The 20,891-nt window shown below is 37.4% G+C and overlaps 1 long non-coding RNA gene across 1 annotated transcript in view; it reads left to right on the plus strand.

The window, feature by feature from the left end:
• The window catches only part of LOC111768118 (uncharacterized), a 122,524-nt gene that overhangs the window by 62,017 nt on the left and 39,616 nt on the right, over window positions 1-20,891 (plus strand). Inside the window, exons 2-3 of the long non-coding RNA XR_002800197.2 lie at window positions 9,348-9,526; window positions 16,840-16,926. This is a non-coding gene — a long non-coding RNA (uncharacterized lncRNA). The remainder of the gene's footprint in view (window positions 1-9,347; window positions 9,527-16,839; window positions 16,927-20,891) is intronic.

Below are 20,891 nucleotides of genomic sequence, written 5' to 3' on the forward strand. Positions count from 1 at the left end.
TTTGATTATAGTTATGTGAGTGGCTTGATGTGAACAGTTTAAATGTGCCTGCATACATTAACATGGCTCTTTTTCCAGATTTGCCTTGAGAAGCATATGCCCCAGGTAATGCTGGCTCAAGGAGAGTATGGAGACATGTAATCCAACCTGAAGACTTAAACTGAGTCCAGCCAATCAATAGCCTAAATCACAGCTGCCCAAGCGGACCTGCACACAGTGGGAAAGGCAAAAAAAATGCTTGCATTTTAAGCCACTGGGTGTTTAGATGTTTCTCTATGCAGCAATCTTAGAGCAATAGCTGACTTGCCTTCTGTGCAACAATGCTTCATCATTTGTAAAGCAAGCTTCAGGTACGCACTGCCCATTCACCTGAGCCTGAAGCAGAGCCACCAGCCAAGCCCACACTAGATGAGCCAAACCAATTGTTATCTGAATTCGGGAGGATTTTTTGTTGTGACAATAAATGACTGACATTCCTACTTTGTGCCAGGCATGGGAAAGAAAACAAAGTCAATTTTGCTGTCTTGTTTGCATTCTAGTGACTATTTATAAACAGTCTTTAATACAGGCCAAACGCCCTTACTCCTGACAAGAATGTTTTATACAAAGGATACAGTTTGCTTTTTCTTATCTTCCACCAAAATATGAAAGCTAAAATATGAACTCCTAAACCCATGAGTGAGAAATTAAACCCTAGGATGTATTGCAAAGGAAAGCTACAAAATCTCTCTCTTGAAGGACTGGAAATATAGCATAGCCAGCCTTTTGGTTAGAATATTTGGATATCTGCCTGCCTGAGGGCAAGGGCATGGACCAGAAAACTGAGATTGCTCTGGCTTTATTATTTTAAATAAAATCTTAGCCAGTTTGTATTCCAAGGTACCTAGGCACTTTCTAAATAGTTTATGAAGGTAAAGGTTTTATATATATATGTATATATATATTTCTTTTCATCGTGGTCCAGGTAAATGAAGTCACCAGCTTGGAAGGCTTTGTTCTTGACAGTCTGAAATTGTAGTGAACAGTTTAATGAAACAGCTAGTGCTGGGCACATAGTTTTATAGCAGATGGTCACTTTTGGGTTTTAATCAATCAATTATACCTGAATGATAAGTTGATACACAGACACATTTATCCTTATTTGGCTCTTTAGTTCCACTTTATTGCAACTTTCTTTTTTAAAAAAAGACCTTTGAAATATGGAAGCTCAACCTGGAAATCAATGAGTCATGATTTTTATTTTTGCACTTGTAGTTTACAACCCAGGACTTCCTTTCCTAAGTATTATTTTTGGAAGTACTAACCTTTTACTGCCTATGTTTGACTATATACAAGATAATTTAGATGCCGGGAGAAAACTTTTTGATACAGACGTCCCCTTTAGAAAATCTTAAAGATGAATTTTAATAGGTAAAGATGGTATATTCACCATTTCAGATGAATTAATTAATTGTCTTTAAATTCTCTTAAGTTTTTAAGTTATTTGAGGCTATGAAAAAGTTACGTTTCCTAAAATATTGGATCAGAAAAGAGTCTGCAAATTTGAATGTCTCTAATTACCAAGAACCCAGGGAAGAGTCTAAGGTTAATTCATGAATCTAAGTACGAGTAATTGAACATGAGGTGGGGGGAGAATTATAACATGTCCAAGGAAAGGAATTTACATTTAAAATTTTAAAAACTGGTGTGCAAGGGATTTCTGTTTCCTAAGAGATAGAAAGCCAAAAAGAATGTTGCTCCCATCCTAACAATGAGAAAAGCTTAGTAAACTGTAAAGTCATTTCTCTGAAACCAGCAGAGAGAAGAGATTGCAAAACCACCTCAAAGTAAGCTCCAAAGTGGGCAAGCCCCTCCAAAGAGATGGGACACACTGACTGTGGCACAGACCTGTGGCAGAACACAGGAAAAAGAGTCTCTGTCCACAATCAGTTAAATTTTAACAAAGTTCCGAAGGCCTAACATGTCAGTCGAAAATAGCTGGGGACCACAGATACAAGGGGAGAGCACACTTGCTTGTAAGCTCTCTCCCATAAGCCTTTATCAGGAGCTGAAGAGGAAGACTGAGGGCAGGGCTGGAGACCAATGTGAGCCTATGTTCACGGTGCAAGTGTGAAGGAGGTGATTGTTATTTTCTGGAATATAGGCACAAAGACCTGCCGGCTTTTCCAAACTCTTTTCTCCTAGGAAACAAAAGCTGCTGTGATAGTAGGAATGAATCCTCTTTCCCACAAGACTCAAAATTGGTGACCATCTGCACAGAATAGGCACAATGCTCTGCTCACCCCCAGAAACGTATTTCCTACTAGGTGTCTGGGAGAAGGCAGAAGAAAATCTTTTTACCACTGTGGGAGGGGCAAGAAACTGCCTTGGGCCTAAGATCCTATAATGACGCCAAGCAAAGGTCACATACTACTGGGCAGTGGGCTAGAAACTCCCATCTAAGACCAATGTCAGATGCAAGGTAGAATTTGTCTGCCATGGGTGAGAGGGACAGGAAGATGGGAAAGGCTTACCTCCAAGACCTACGCATACAAGCGTCTCTTAGACTGAGGTGGGACTAGAACAACAGAAAACACCCATACTCACAACATGAGTCTAGCACAGGATACAAGCAACAGCAGACTACCTCTGGGGAAAGGAAAAGTGCATAGAGAAAATTTCTTCTGTGGTGGAGAAATGAAGGGACAGCCAAACAAGGAGAAAAATCCTCTGACAACTGAGCCTCAACTCTAACCACAGGGCGATAGTAGTCAACTGCTAGAGGGATTTGAGGCCTGTGGTACCCTGCTGGTAACCATAGCAACAATAAACCCAAGTGTAATTCCTGACTAGATTGACTCAATCTCACACACTAATGGCCTGACAAAAGAAAAGGCAAACCCATTTCCAGGTATAAATACAATTTACCTCAGTTCCTTCTGTTTTACACAAGACCTCTGACATTCCAGAAATTATAGAACACACAAAAAAAGAAGAGAAAAGCAACCCATTATCAAATGAAAAACAGTCAACAAAAGTGGACTCAGAGATGACCCAGATGTTGGAATTACAAACAGGAATTTTGAAATAATTATGATTGTTTTGTTAAAGCGTCTAATACTAAAGTACACGAGCAAATGAGAGATTTAAGCAGATTTAACAGCAACAAAGGAATTGCTAGTCTACTAGATATAAAGATCATGATTTCAGACACAAAAGTTTCCTTTGATGGGCTCATTAGTAAACCATACAGCCAAGGCAAGAAGCAGTGAATTAGAAAGAAAGTAAATATAAACTGAAACACAAGGAGTAAAATAATAGTAATTTTAATAAGAATGAGCTGAGAGGTAAAATTTTCCTAAAAGCCTCCAGACCAGGACTCATTTTGACTGCCATCTTGATCTCAGCCTTGTAAATACCCTGAGCAGAGAATCCCACTCATCTTCCTTTTCCAGAGGCCCCTTTACCAAGGCATTTATTTCCTTAGCCAGGCCCAGGATCTCCCAGTTAATACCCTAGTCAGACCAGTCTCCCTCAATATATATTTTACATCTCTCCCTTCTTTCTTCTAGACCTTTAGATATGGTATGGAAACAATACATAATAGAAATAATTTATGCCATTATGTTATCAAGAAATATCTTACTTTTGTTAGGTCTGCTAAATTTTTAAATGACAGTGATCACAGGGAAAGGATCCTTTTTTGGGAAGGATGTTCAGAGAAGGATTCCTTCCTGAGCCCTTGATAACATATCATATGAGAAAACACCAAGTGTGTCAAATGATATTACATCTTCTGATAAGCACGTGAGTGCACCCCATACACAGACTCACCTCTCAGCATTGTCCACCCCTCAATGAAGGCAGCGAGGCAAGACACCACATTGCACAGAAGCCTTCATGGCTTTCCAATCTAAACATACTTTCTCATCAAGAAATATGGTTGATCTTAATGAGGCCACATTCCTTATTTTGGGTGGAAATAGTTTTTGCAGTTATTTAAGGTTTAAAAAGGGTTTGCGTTTACCTCTTGGTGATTGTTTTTTATTTCATCCACCTAATAATATAATTGTTTCATACTCAGAAACATTGACTCAGTCAAAACTAGCATATTTTAGGAGGGACTCTAGCAGATGCAAAATCTGAGTGGTTGTCAGAGGAAATGATCATATCAGCAGGAAGCAGTTTAATGAAAATGACAGGTTGGTGTTTTCAGAAGTCTGGAAGGAATCTCTTCAGTCTTCTCTAGCTAGGCTCTCGTTATTGCTGTTATCATTGTCACAGAGATCAACCATCAATGATTATTTACCACATTTCTGAGCTGTCAGAAGAGAAGTAGAAACCTTTAAATATTTTGAAAATGGATTAAAGCTTTAGTGATAGAACCTGAAAGGAATCTAGTGTCTTCTTAATCTTTGAAGAAGAATCACTTAGCAACACTTTAAGACCTGTTTCTGTTCTTAAAACATTTAAAAGATTTTTTTTTTGCCTCAAATACTGTGTTGCACATCTTGCTTTTTCTCCTTTAGCTGTGGTAATAATTTAACCAAAATAGTAATTTGCAAAAAGAAACATAAGTGGTCTAACTTGATGAGATAAATATTTTAATTTGCACATATTCCTTTCTAGTTTTTTCCCGTATACTTACATGTATGCTTAGTTTCAATTATAGTAAGAATAGGATTTTGTGGGTTTTATTACTTACTATTGTTAATCCATTTTTTTATGCCTTTATGGCCTTTATAATTTCCATTCTAGTGACTTTTTTGTTGACTTTTTTTCACCATTATAGATCATTTAACCATAAAAATCTTAAGTTTTTTTGATCTATTGAACCAATATGTGAGCAGATGGGGAAGACTAAGAAAGGAGTAGGCTTAGGGAGAAGGAATACATACCCGTTTGGGTCATGTTGATTTTGTATTAGATATCCACTGGGAAGTTCAGGTAGGCTATTAAATATTTGGGTCCAAAACTCAAGGAGGAAGATAGAGCTGGGGCATGAGAAGGAATGGGCTTATTTACTAGCCAGACTTAGAAAAGACGTTGAGGTCGCTGTGCGCAGAATGAAATAGAGTAGCTGAGGCACTGTAGAGTAGTGCTTAAGAACACACAGTCTTAACCACTGTCCGCATTCAAATTCTGGCTTTGCCACTTACTCCTTGTGAAGTATTTCGGAATCTATAAAGTTGTAGAAGTTGTAAGTTGAAAGTTGTCACTGCCTTATAGGATTGTTGTGAGAATTAAAAGAAATAATCCTTTAAAGCATATATTGTGAAGTCTGGTTCATTACAACCCTTTAATATATTATCTCTCATTACTATTGCTGCTACTCCATGTACATGGGCAGCCTGACATGGCTGGAGAGTAAAACACAAACATGCTGATGCACTTACTTTAATTTCATGATCATAAGCCTCAAGTGGGCCTTTGGTGCTGCCCATTATATTTACCTATCCATTCACTTTGTTATTCTCCTACACCGCTATTTTATAATTTATAAAATTGCATTTCATTTGCTTTTTCCACTGTGAGATAAGTGGGTCCAGAGTGCTGGCCTTCCTGATTTATTCATGGATCCCATTTCTTTAGACAGCTGTTTTTCAACTGTCTTCTCAAACCTAAAACCTCTAAGTCTTCCTGCCCCACCTTTGCTCCTGGTTGCCTATGCTTGCTCTCTTCACTTCCTTTCCTCTTGAACCCATTTCAATCAGCCTTTTGCTTTAACCACTCTATTAAAATTGCTCTTATAGAGCTCACCAATGACTTCCACCTTATTCAACTCAATGGTTAATTATCAGGGCTCGTTCTACTCTAACTTTCAGCAGGGTTGGAGATAGTTGTTCATTTCTTTATTTCTAGACACCAATCTGTTTTAGTTCTCCTTTACCTAACTGGTACTTCCTTTTCAGCCTCTTTCCATGTTTTTTCATTCATCATCTTGCTGACTTTTAAATATTGACATGCCATTGGTGTAGCTCTCACTCTTCTTATACTCTCTAGATATCCTTGTTACCTTGGTGATTTTATCAAGTTCTGTGATTTTAAATGCTATATATACTCTAAAGACTCCAGATTTATATCTCTATTTACATCTATATTATTCAGTTTTAATAAAAATCCATCAAATGACGATATATAGGGTTTTATTCAATAGCTGACATTTGGCCAGATTTACAGACATAGCACTTTTTGTACAGGATCAGTCAGAAAGTTAACTCTCCACTGTAAAGATGATTTGGTTTATAACTGGGGCAGAGAAGTTATCATTAAAATGTTCCTTTTGCCAAATAAGATTCCCAATACATAATAGAAATATTTATCCCTGGGAGTAAAACTGGCAAAAAAGCTATGTAATCCATTCTTATAAAGGTAGGTTGCTCTTTATTTATTCATTTCCTTCCCCACCACAATAATATGGTGCCATCTCTACACACACACACATACGCACACACATGACTGCTGGGATTATGGAACTGGGAGCATAGGCAGACTAAGAGACCATGTTTGTTTGTTTGCACTTATCCCAATTATGGTGAATAGAGGAGCCAGGACACTCTTGTGGACGTGAAATAGTTTGGAGGGTGTGGTTCAGTCTTCCGAAAATCAATGTAAACTTATATCAATTTATCTTATGTCATCTGTGCCAGGCATGTCAATTTCTTCCACTGTCTCACAATGTCAAAACCATCCCTGTCTTCTTCTGTATCTTTGCTATTTAATTAACATTCACACCCCTGTTATTCTTTCCCCAGGACACACATGTGGGTTGTGATCAGCCTGACTTGTGAAGATTTCCTAGCTTGGACACTCAAAGAATTTCTCTCTTTCCTCAGAAAAGAGTGTTGCACTTAGGTGCCCATAACTCGGGATGTATTTCAAGTGCACTGACAAACTTCCCTATGTGATAATGACAGAAACCATATTTTGTCTTCTGAATTCTCCACAGTAAATATTCACTGAAATGTTTGATTTACTCACTGAAGAAAGAATCTAACATTTACAATTTCATCCAATTTTGGTGTTCTGAAACTACTGATTTTCCTGGACATTTTGTAACTAACTTTTCAAAAAGGTATTCCCTACTTTATTTTGAGTCTGCCCGTTTCTTTTTATGAATAATTACTTCTTTTCATACTTGCCATCACTACTCTAGATTTAGTAGAGGGAAATTTGGTTTTTAAAGTATTTCAACTGTTTGAGTTTTATGTTTTAGTCTAGTGACCTATAAGTAAAACAAATGTTGTTTAAATAGGCTGATCAGCACAAAACTAATTCAGTATTCACACAGAATTTTGTGGTATGGCTGAAAACTACTTGGATAGACTGTAACAGACTACGGTCCTAAAAGTGTCATCTCTGCCTAAAGTCTGCATTTTGAAATGATCTGCAATTGTGGCTTCTACAGGGATTTTACAGAGGCATGTTCTCAGATTTGCATATAATTTGTATGTTTTTAGTGACATTGAAATCCAGCCGTAGGCACTGTCCTCATTAAAGTTTCATCGCTACTCTTCTCAAGGTCATTTTTTGATTTGTCTTTTTCTTTTTCAAATCTACTCAAAATAATTGGTCTAAATGCACTAAGCAGTGATTCTCAAGTTTACTATCTTACTGTCTACACCAACTGAGGCACCATCAACAGCAGTGGCTCGCTATCACACTGATTGACAGAGAGGAAGGGGGAGAGGGAGGAGAGAGGGAAAGAGGAAGAGACTCTATTTAAAGCTTGTAAAATTTGAGTTAACTCTGGTCGAAGTATTTGGAGTCTATAATATCTAATTGCTTCTTCAATTTCCTAATTCAATCCAATCTGTTAATAACTGATAGTTTGACTTAATTAATAGAAATGACCTTAGGATGTATAACAATTATGTTCTTCCTAATTGTTATATTATGAGTCCTACTAAAGTATAAAATCTTTGGCACTGGTCCTTGGTTTTATTATTTATATTCCCCTTCCCAACTCCTACATAGTGTGTGGATTGCCCTTAATAACTATTTGTTGAGTGAATGAATGAATGAGAGTCTCATTTGGAGGATGACTGATTTTGTGAATGAGGCAACATGGCATATCAGAAGGAGTTTGGATTTTGGACTCAGATATCCTAGGTTCACATCCCAACCTTGCCACTTAATAGCTATTACATTAAGAAAATTCTTTTAGTTTGAGGCTCATTTCTTATCTCAAGCCAACTTTCCTGAGGGGAAAAAAAGTAGTTATATATTGCCATCTATTTCTTCTTTATTTTCACTCATACTTCTGCTAACTAGTGTCCTATTCTTTCCTGGGATAATATAACATCTTCTGTAAAATGAGTCTGCTATGTTTTCATACCCTTAGGGAGAGATGAAGTTCCACCTCACACTGACTAAACCCCTTCCCCTCGAAAAGTTATTATTCCTGCTCCATCCCCGCCACTACATAGCTCAATGAAAAGGAAAGCGATTGAAAGGAATTGAAAGGAAAGCAGAAAGAGTTTTGCAATGTTACTCAGACAATATTGATTCTAGGAAGGGGAACAGATAAACAGATATATTATGCCCACCAATCCATTTTCCAACTAAAATCAAGAGCTTTAAGAACAGGAGTCTGTCCTGATTTAAAACACGAAGAAGAAAGAGAAGGAGGAGGAGAATAAGAAGTCTATTCTAATGACACTCTTTTAATGTTTAGTCTGCCAAACTGCAAAATTTTGGGTCCATTTTTAAAAAAATAATGGGCCGGTGCACACCCAGTGGCATAATGGTTAAGTTTGTGCACTGTACTTCAGTGGCCCAAGTTTCAAGGCTTCGGATCCCAGGCTCAGACCTACATACACACTCCTCATCAAGCCATGCTGTGGCAGCATCCAATGTACAAAACAGAGGAAGATTGGTACAGATATTAGCTCAGGGATAATCTTCCTCAATCAAAGAGGAAGATTGGCAACAGATGTTTGTTTAGGGCCAATCTTTCTCACCAAAATAATAATAATAATGGCCCAAAGTGTTTGAGGCAATGATTAAAACCATAAAGGCACTGATGAAAGTAGGGCTGGAGGATGGGAGTGGGTGAGAGATCTGTGAGGAGGAGATAGGCAAGAGAACCAAAATTGCTGTTTTCTTTACACATGGGATTTTTCTTTACTGGTCTTCTTTGCTTATACATTACATTTATTTTACCAGATTCTGCTTATCTCAAGATGGAAACTTTGAGTGTGTTTGAGGCCCTGAAAAGCAAGACTATGGTGTCCGATGTAGAGGTCACTTTGAGTCACAGCATTGGAGTAGGGTGGAATGCTTCTCGTAGAGATATAACAGCAAGCATCAATGACTTGAAATATTTTCTTGAGTTCCACTCAGTGCACCTGACTCCTATTCCCCAGGTGGCCCAAATTCAGTGGCTGAAGTGAGAGGAAGCCTGACCTGCGCTTCCTCAAGTCGGGTAACCGCTCTGGACTGTATGAACAATCCAGCCATGACAACCATCCAACTGTGGGGACGAGTGACATGGAGTTGGCAAAGGCTCCTTTTGAACCCTTTGAAGTAAACATGCAGATATGAGGTATTTGAAACTGACAGAAGTGCTATATTTTGCTCCAAGAATTTAAAGTTCTTCCTGAAGCCAGTGATGTGACACATTTCTTGTAGCAATCTGCTTATGATTCAAACTCAGAGGTGTGAATTTCTTTCTGATTCCTAATACATAATGTGCAGATGGGGAAGTATGAAGAGACGCTTAAAGAGTTTTTTCTTCCCTCCATAAAGTTATATTTGTTTACTATAGATGCTTATATCATGTATTTAGTAAGATACAATTTTACTGGAGGAGGATAAAAAAAATCCTTGTATAATATTCAACTTTATAATTTCAGATGTAATGTAATTGAGCACAGCTGAGCAATTAACTGATCACATTGATCTAAAACTGTAGCTCAAGTCAAAATAAAAATGCTGGTCACAGGCATTAATCCTTAGGCTTATGTTTTGGAAGAGGAAATGCTTCCAAGATGTCACATGCTTCTCTTTCTTCTTAAAGTGTTAAATGGCTTAGGCTTCACAACTCACTTCATTTCCTTTAGTCTCCCTTCCCTCCGACCTTCCCTCATTGTCTACATTTTATCTCAGCTGACTAACTTCTAGGCCAGTAATGAGCCAGGGCTGGCAACACTTAACTCCGTGCAAAGGTTCAAGGATTGACAATGTGATTGAGACCTGTCACTCTTGCAAATATATCTTAAAAATGTATCGTATATGTTGTATAAGTGGTATTTGATGGTTTTCACTGAATCTGAGTAACAATAGCATTTGGCTGTTTGTGTATGCATAATTTAGCTGGGAAAATGGTAAACCTCCCTAGGAGTGTGACATTTTTGTGAAGCAACATGGAATCAGCTGCACATTTATCATGTCAGACAAGTCACCATTTACCTTTTATCTTCTTTACTTTGCTCTTTTTAATTCAGGGTAATTCCTTTAAGTAGCCTTGCAAAAAGGGAAATAAGCTTTACTGTCATTTGATTTAGTGTTTTATCTGACAGTTCTCAACAGACAGAAACTCCAATGTATTTGACTCTTAGAAGATAAGCAGTAAAATTCCTTATGGCTAAGAACAGAACATTTTACCATGAGTTTCCCTATTTTCAATAAATAAAAGATTTGATACCAAGTTTAACTTCAATAATAAGAATATAAACGAAGATCCGTTTTTTTTCAACTTTCTGGAAGGCTAATTTTCATTGCTACATTAAATGGAAATTTCTGGCGTCACAGAAATGAATAAGCATAATGGGCATCATCCCATATGTTGTTGAGGGCCATAGAATAAAGAAGGCATTTTAGGGAAATTTCTACTCCTGTTGTTTTCAGTGCGGGTTCTGGTGGTAGAGGTTAGGAGGTGGAATCCATTGCCATCTGTGTGCTGCATTTTGGTACGGGGTAGGAAGTTTTTAAAATACTTTGGACCTCAATAGAAAATAGAAGGTTTTTGAAATGCTATAGTCATTAATCAATATAATCATAAAAAATACAAGCTTTAGTCTTTATATTAAAACTACCTACTATCAGGATTAAAAGCAATTGTCACAATAAAGTTTTCATGAAAAAAAGTGTAGAAAACTTGTATAGATGGTAATTAGCATTGATTAATCTCTGATACAGATCAGAACCGGCGAACCCCGTGCCACCGAAGCGGAACGTGTGAACTTAACTGCTGTGCCACCAGGCTGGCCCCTTAAAATGTAGGATTTCTTTAAAGATAAATTTGTTATTTGCTATTTGTTAGTGGGATTCTGGAATCTACCAGAGTCAACGAGGTGGGAAAAGCACTAGTATGGAAGCAAAGAAGGTTACTGGTGTTAGAGAAGTTGTATTGTTGAGAGATCTAGGCAAGTTTTGATACCAGATAATTATTAAAATTTCAACGAAAGATTCATTTGTATGACAATTTAAAAATTTATAACTTGTTCTTATTGTTGGCAACTTGAATATGATGTAAATTTTTTTCCTTTACTTGCCTTAGCATTAATTTTGCCCTAAACTAATCAAAATGTCTAGAATATTTATTTAAGAATATAACCCCTTACGTTAGTCTTTATTTTTCTTAAGATCTTCAGAAATTTGAATTTTTGGTCCTAAATCTTCCAAGATAAGTCTAAAGCCTACACATCCTACAATCCTCTTAGTGGAATGCAATGTAAGAGAAAAAGATGGGCATCCTTGTACTTGGCGTAGAAATGTATTTGTTGCCATCTCATCATTAAACAGTGTTGGTAGGTGCTGGTTCCAATTTTAGATGTTTGTTCAAACTCTTGCCATTTTCTGCCAAGAAATGCTATCACTAATTATGTTATTTTGGTATACTTGCTGAGGTATAATTGTTTCTTTTATTTAAATACAGAATATATGCATATTCGAAAATGCGTTCTTTTTAAAGCTGTTGTTTGCAGATGGTTATTTTGAAATTTAAGTATACCTAGCATAAAGAGTTGGGCTTCCTTACACATCTCTATCTTTTACTTGCCACTGGAAGTGGTGGACAGCCTTTTGGTGCCTCTCTGTGGGGTTTTCCTGTATGTAAAATGAAGAGAACAGCTGCCACCCACTCATTCCACACTGAAGTGTGTCTTAAGGATCACGCATGTAAAAACCTTGCAATTTCAGAAAAGTGCTACCTCAGCCAAAGTTATTATGGGAATGAAAGTTAATGTTCATGTCTATCTCCATAATAGCCACCTGCTCTGTTTGCATATGTATTAAATTCTCTATCACTTTATATTACCTCCTACCCTTGCTAGAGAAACCACATATGTTTCCTGTAAAAATCTCAAAGTAAAAGTAATATTTCGTGAGTAGATTATTTTACAACAGAAACTAGGTAGGCATGTGACAGTCAAACCAGACCTTTAAATAGACTGTTTATAAAAAATATTAATGACAGGTTTCTAACTATGTCATACTAACAACTACAATATCATTGAAAAATAAGACTTCTAAATTTTGTATGTGCATGTTTTTTTCCCCACCGGGGACACTGGTGTCATGTCTTTTTTTGTAGGGCATAATTTGATTTTACTTTCAATAGTAGCAATTTTGAGTCAGATGGAAATCACAATATCATGGGAAATGGTTTGCAAATGTATATTCTCTAATGATCCTTCTTGATGTGTAACACAAGGAATTGCCCTGATTAATGGACATATTTTGCTTACTGGCTTAAAATCCTTGGCCAGGGGCTGGCTGGTAGCATAGTGGTTAAGTTCAGCACACTCTGCTTGGGTGGCCCAGGTTCACAGGTTCAGATCTTGGATGCAGACCTACACCACTCATCAGCCATGCTGTGGCACCGACCCACATACAAAATAGAGGAAGACTGGTACAGATATTAGCTCAGGGCTAATCTTCCTTAAGCAAAGAATAGAGGAAGATTAGCATCTGATGTTAGGTCAGGGCAAATCTTCCTCAGGGGAAAAAAAATCCTTGGCTAATTCTGCTTAAGTCTAATGGGATAGAGACCCAAGGAGGAACCTATACATAATAAAGGTGTACTCTAAGGGAAGTCATACTTTCCTTGTTCTATGAGTTTTCTGAAGGGAGAGGGTCCAACTTTGAAGATATATTAACAAATGACATGAAACAAGACATTGAGTTAGCAAATACGACTATCAAATAGATTGGATTCATTTTTGCCTCACAGCACCACCCATTTTATTTTATAAAGGTCATTATGTAAACTAATATATTTTCACTATAGAAAAATTGGGAAAAAACACACAAAAAAGAATGATAAAAATTAAGATTTCCATAATCCCACTCAGAGAAAATCACTGCTAACATTTTGGTTATTGTATTTCTAGTGTTTGATATATGGGTCTATATTATATGCATTCATAGCATTGAATTAATAGTACATATGACTATATTTTCAATTTTTTTAGCCTTGCCTTTTTATGACCTAAACATCCTTTTTAATGGACTCATAGCTCTGTATCATGTGGATGGCTCCCCAACTTTGAAGCATACCTATTATCTCAACTCCTTGAATGCCAGCTTCCAGGCTGAGCAAATATGGTTGAAAGCTTGGAGTGCTACCAAATTCTTTCAACCTGAACTATAATGAGTAAGGTCTTCTGTGGACATTGATATATTGCGCATTTTTGGAGGAGACGCTCAAAGGTCCCTGTTTCAATTACCTCACCCATAAAACAAGGAACGCATTTCCCATTTGACCTTATAGAAATGTTTTCTGGGTAAAATGACATATAAGATGTTCTATAAAAAATGATAGGAAAAAATAAATGCAAAATGGCTTTGTTTTTGATGCTGAGTTGTGATGGATTTAGGTTGACATATGTCTTTTTCCCTGAGATCAACATCTCTAAGGTTCAGTGTACAAGCTGAGTAGATGCACTATTTTGTTGTAACTGCTTGATCTAGCCAGCACCATGGATAGATCCTTCAGGAGTATGTGGTGTTAAATCCAAAGATACATATGAATTAAATCCAAAGTGTTTGTGAATTAGATTTCTCTTCAACTTTACGCTAAGGCCAGTTAGGGAAAATACCCAGACATATAAACATGAAAATCACAAACTTGTAAACATGAAAATTACAGACTGGGAACTGTATGATGTAAGGATCCTTCTCTCTAGTGCAAAATGAATGTCTTGTATAAATTAAGATGTTACTACGTTACTTTTAAATAATAATATAAAATAGACACAGACATTGTAACAGATGCTTTTAGTTTCCTGTCCATCAGCCATTTCTATTTTTTTTTCTTGTCAATTGTTTGTAGCAACCACGTTTTCAGTCCCAAGTGATAAATCAAAATTTGCCTAAGTCAATAATGTTATCTTTGTTCCCTGGTGCCAGATACATACTTTCCTAGCTTCCTTTAGAGCTGAAGTTTGGAAAGAAGAAGAGTTATACCTTTGTTGACATTATTAGGCTTATATCCAGGCTTCTTCTTGTTTTAAAAATTAAATATCATTTTTGTTTAATCCTCTGTTCATCTGGTATTTTGCTTCTTATTGTTGAAGAGATTCTTAAATTATATGTAATATAAATATAATGGAGTACCTCTCTGCAAGATTTATTTCTTCTTTATTTTTAAATTCCAACACCTAAAATAATGTTTCCCATATGGTGGGTGTTAATAAATAGATGGTGAATAAAATGGATACAAAAACATATATTTATATATATTCAGGGCTTTGCAACATGTAGAGAAATTTACCTAAACCAAATTATAAAGAATATGAAGACAGGGATTTTATCTTATTCACCAGTCTTCTCTGAGTTCCTAGTGTAATATTTGGCTATGGCAGTTCCTCATTTAGTATATTTTAATTAGTGAATTGACTAAATAATGAGTAAAACATTAAATCACATGATTACCATAATAACCATACAAAGCATATATGATGAGTATTCATACTCACTATTTACAGATGAAGAAACTGATGCTCAACATGTTCAAATTATTCACTCAAGGTCACATTGCCGGTAAATGTTAGAAAAGGAGCTGAAACCCAGATCTTCTCATTCCATGGCTAACACTCTGCACATCGCCATAGTACCATGTTGTTCATTTACAAGTATGATTAAATACATAAGAATTGGTTTATACTCTAGCAATTTTTTGCTTCAAGACTTTCCATATAAAAGGTATATTGGTTAGGATGTTTTAACTTCAGCAGCTTCAGGTCACACTTTCAGGCTTGGCAACTTCCAGGGAAAGAAATAGAACAATCTCTTTTCTTTGTTTTCTTTTTTGGAGTGAATTCTCAGAATTCCCAGTAAGCTTCCCCCTCATTGGGCAGGTTATCATCACATGTCTGTTTCTAAACTAATCTCTTACCATGGGAGTGAGATTGCTATTGTTTAGAGTGAAATGGTACTAGAGAATTGAGATTGCTATTTAGAGTGAAACGATGTTGGAGAATTGAGATTGCTATTGTTTAGAGCAAAATGCTGTTGGAGAATTGATCATAATGACTAGTACTTAGGGGCAATGCACTATTGTAATACCACTTGCTAATATCGTATTATATAAGGTTGCTTGAGAAAAGGCAAATATGTATGTCTTTCTCTTTAAAAAAAAATCATTGTGATTCTTATATCCATACTGAGGAAAATTAAACAAACCTAACTATGCATGTAAAGTAGAATCTGACTCATTTTCTGATGTTCAGTTTCTGATAGACTTAATCACCTCTCCCTTTTCTCTTTCTGCCCCATCCCCTGAGCTGGGCAAGCTGATAAGAAAGCCTGCATGCTTTCTCCTTGGGTGCCAGTGGGAAATTCAAACCATGCAAACCCCTGCGCGCCAGCAGGAACCCTCATCTCGGCCCCACCCCCATACCATCATAAAAACCCAAAGCCAAACACCTTTTCCTGCTATCTCAAGCCGTTTGCAGCCCATCTGGGGAGATACACTCTGGTCTCCCCAGGAAACCTCATTATATAAGTAATAAAAGTTTTTATACCCTCTTGGTGTGTGTATGGCCTCACCAATGAGAATATCTGATCCAAATTTTGGATGGGGATCTACGCTGTCTTTATGGAGTGATCACAACAGGAAGAATGATAGCTATCAGAGATTTATGCAATATAAACATTTAAAGCTTCATTTCCCCTTTGCTGGCAAATAGATCAACCTTATTAACGAACTGTTAACCTGCTATTTATTATGTGTGATTTGAGCTATACTCTGAAGTCCAAATTACCTGCTTTTCCACCCCACAACATTCTCCTGCTACTGCTACTATTGGAATTGCTTCCGTAGTAATTCCTAAGTGTTGAGCTTTCGTGTCTGCTTCTAACGTTTTTGTAAACTACTCCAGGAGATTTTAAGACCCTAATGCTTCTTTCTAAGTGAGCTTCTCAAATGTTTTCAACTAGATAGAACAGGCCTAAGCACTGTCTCTCTCACTCTCCATATAGATATATATGTTTATATATACACAAACACAAATATATAATCCTGGAAATGATGTAAGAGACACATAAATAGAAGGAAATGCAACAGAAAAAGTAAATGAGATAGAAACTCTGTTGTAATATGAGAAATCCAGATTCTTTATGACACTCTGAACAAGCAAGGATCATAAGTGACCCTTAAACTTAAGACTCTTAAACAAGAACCCTAAGTTTCTTCAATATTAACCTTATAAAATATCACTTTAATTATTTTATTGCTACGTTCCAAAACCTCCCATTGTTCTGTTTTCTGCAGCAATAAATCTAACCTCTTCCAACAGGCATGTAAGTTCCCCTTTATCTGACCACTTTCTAAATTATGCATACTTAATTCTCAATATTTGTCAACTCTTTTACTCTAACTAAGTCTATTTCTTTCGCCTCTAAATTCTCTAGCAATTGACTCATTTTATTCTTCCTGCTGGGAAAGCCTCATCTTTTTACTTCAAACCACCTAAATCTCATGCATCTTTCAAGACTCAGGTAAGCCATCCTTTCAGTTTAAAATTGATTGACTCCCTATTTTGCATAAAATACTGTTCTCAGTGTCAGTAATATAAAATAGTGATACGCGCGTAATGTCTGCCCTCAATGAGCTTAGAGTTTAATGAGGAGAGAGCCAAGTTAACCAACAAATATATGAGCATTGAGTCTTTGAATCACAAAACTCATAAAGGGAACACATTGGAAGAGCACCTCAGCAAGTCATTAACTACTCCAGCCATCACTGCTCTTTTCAATCTTTTGACATCTACATAACCTTTTCTTGCACCACACAATTTAGCACTTAATTAATATTCTCTTGTGTTTTTCAATGTTGTTTCAGAAGTTGAAGGTGGAGAAACTGTTATTCAATAGATTCCTCCTAGGGAAAAAAACTGAATTTCTTTCATAGAAAGGTTTTGGTAAGCAATTTGGGTTAGGGGCTGAAATTTGATGGCATGCATGTCTAGCTGAATTGCTACGAATGAGAAAATAAGAATTCATATTGTTCCTGAAAAATAAAGAGGTGGGGGGAAGGAGAAAGAAAAGACAGAGACAACAGAGGAAGCAATTAGAGACAGTGGGAATTCATCCTGTTTGTGATATGAACCCTCACTATCACTCCTGAATCTTCAGCAATGTAGTCAAACTACCGAAATTCATGATGCAGTTGTAAGTAGGTGCTGTGTGCAATTGTGTGTGTGTGTTGAGAGAGAGAGAGAGGGAAAGAGATATTCTTTGTCTCTGACATGGGTCAAAACAGAGATAACACTGGTAAATGGAGTCCTCTGTCAACCATGTGTTAACTAGGCGATAAGCTTCCTTAAGTCAGGGACTGCGATTCATTTTTCTCTGCATAATGTGGAGCAAAGAAGCCATCTAATTTTTTTGAACAAGTCCTGTAATTTCTGAAAAATCAAAATTAATGGTTGGGGCTGTAGTGGATGTGGCAGAAGGTACCAGGGACAGAAGGGGACGACTTCCCTGGAAGTGAATGCACATCTATTAAGTAACCAGCCAGCTATGAATGTTGCTTCTCGCTGAGGATTTCCGTAGAATCAGCAGCACAGCTTTTCTGCCTTTCTGATGGTCTGAATGACGTTCACCTCCAGACCTGCTGCATGTGATTAAACAACGTGAATAACAGCATGCCCCAGGAGAACAGTGTGCGGTCGTCTGTGCCACAGGGTTGGAGGGATTGGCTCTGTGCTGCCTGTCAAAATGCATAACCTTATGGGCCAGAAAGGCCACAGCCATTTCCTGTGTGGATACAGCAAAGTTACTGAATGAATTCTTGACCTGAAATTGTCCTTGGTCAATATACACCAGGGGGAAAACAAATCCTGTGCTATAATGGGACTGACTTCCAACGGTTTTGGGCTTGGAGGAGAAATGGTTGATCAACTGACAAAATTGTAATGCAAAAGAAGCCACTGTGCTACTCATCATATTAACACTCACTGATAATAGCTTTATAATTGTATTCCAAACGCTCTCCAAACTGCAATATTTTTTTTGCAGTTGGGGCTTTCCACGACACTTCTTGTTGAACCCCACGGGAAGCCAACTCCCTTATGTTGCCCAATGTCTTTGTCAAACACATTTAATTCAAGCCTCAATTGTGGTGGAATTTCACCGGTCTGGTTTCAGACCCTCTCAGAACTATAGATTTCATGGTCATTTACAGATTTTGGAATTAGAGCCTCTGAAGCCTCCCACCTGATATCTGCATTTGTAATTCATCAGAAGTGATTTTTATGAGCAGTTAGTCTCTGGAGCCTTATTGGAAGCAGATAGGATGGTCCCTACCACCCCAAGTTATTGAATTCAAAAGTCGAGGACAGGGCCTGAAAATCTCCACTTGTAACAGAGATTTCTGGCGACTCTATAAACCATCCTTGACATTAACCAAGTGAAAGACATAAAACATACCAAATCATCCCTATCTGTTTTACGCAGCAACTACTAAATGGCTTAACATTTTCATTGATGTTATTAGTTGTTTTGACACTCATTGGACAGAACCTCAGAGTCTCAGTTTCACACAGAGACAGTGAAAACCAAACAGAAAATAAGAGGGAAATTAAACTTATTGTAAAACTGACTGTTCTATAATGTCATCAGGGGAACTAGAAGAATATTTGCAAGCAATAAGAAACATAAAATGAGAGGAATTAAGAAATTAACCAGGATATTATTTTCTATACTTTAATAAGAAAAATTCAGTTATAGCACTCTAAATAAAATGGTCATTAAGGACTTCCTTCTTCCAGAAAATAACAAATCTTTCTCAGAAGACAAATCTTTCTAGCTCCCAGCTCACTGAAGATTTGGAGAATAGCCAAGAAACTATCTCTGAAGCTATGAAATGTACACAGCACCCTCTATAGGATCTCATGTTTTGGGGCATGACTATTGAAGAGCTCTTATTCTAAGGAAGGTTCAAGAATACCACTGACAGACTAGAAAAGTCTGTCAAATATCATTAGAAAAGATGATGAATATGAATTAGGCATTTAAGAGAAAGAGATAAAAAGTTTTTCAAAATTCTTAGGGCCGGCCTGGTGGCACAGTGGTTAAGTTCACGTGTTCCACTTGGGCGGTCTGGGGTTTGCCAGTTCGGATCCCAGGTGCAGACATGGCACTGCTTGGCACGCCATGCTGTGGTAGGCATCCCACGTATAAAGTAGAGGAAGATGGGCATGGATGTTAGCTCAGGGCCAGTCTTCCTCAGCAAAAAGAGGAGGACTGGCGGCAGATGTTAGCTCGGGGCTAATCTTCCTCAAAAAAAATGTGAGAAAATTCTTTACAGAGTCTGGAATTCTATAATTGAAAAAGATTCAGTAGTTTCCATGAGAGAAAGACGTCTACTGTGAGAAAGTAGAAATAGACATATATATTTATTTAAATCTACTTCCTGGTAGTGAGACTTGAGCATGGGTTTGCGGGGAGCTGACTTTTATGTCTGTGCTGTTACTGTATGGTGAACAACCGTCTCGGTTTGCCTGGGACTGAGGGGTTTTCTGGGACAGCGAGCAATCGGCACTACAACAGGTCAAGCCCCAGGCAAACTGGGCAGTTGCTCACCTAGTTAGTTGCCTCCATGACCTCCACCCACTCCCGGATGGAGAGTGACTCACCTAGCCCCGGCTCCCTCACCACAGGGATTGGTTCAGGCAGGAACTTACCCTAAGTAGGTTTGACATCTGTGAAGCCAAGGACTTGTGCTTGAGAGCTTGAGGAAGAGAAGCCCTCCCTTTCAGGGTGGTCTTGTGTTCATATAAATATGAACCAGAGCTGCTACGGCTATTTTTACTACAATGAAGCAAGCAAAGCTCAAGAGGAAATTGACACATGGAAGAGGGTAGAGTTCTAAAAATAAGGGAGAGGAACTGGATTCTTGATGACAGTGGGCCCTCTCTAGCAAACATTGTCTAAAACCTACCACACCCAGGACTATTTATATAGTAGATTCTTGATCGTCACGGGCTGGGAGAGGGGTAATGGGTAGTGACTGATAATGGGTACAGACTTTTGGTTTGGTTTTTTGAGGTGATAAAAATGTTCTGGAATTGGATGAGGTGATGGGTGTACAACCTTGTGAATATACTAGAAACTACTGAAATGTACACTTTAAAAGAGTGATTTTTATGGTATATGAATTGTGTCTCAATTTAAAAAAACCATTTGTGGTTATTTAGCATGTTTTCACTTAGCATGTTTCATTAGGTGGATGCATCACCCACTTGGAATACTACTAACCCATGAAACCCCATGAATCAAAGGACAGAATTAGGAACAGAGAGGGAAATAAAAGTTTGTGTAGAAAGATGTCAATTTCTTTCATGAAGTATACAGGTATACAAAATTTGATAATAAAACAATGACTACCTAGATACCACCTACCACCAAGTTTCAGAAATAAAACTTACTTCCATGTAGCTATACGTTTTTACCTTCCTATT

This window comes from Equus caballus, chromosome 15 (assembly GCF_041296265.1).
Source record: "Equus caballus isolate H_3958 breed thoroughbred chromosome 15, TB-T2T, whole genome shotgun sequence".
Lineage (NCBI taxonomy): Eukaryota > Metazoa > Chordata > Mammalia > Perissodactyla > Equidae > Equus > Equus caballus.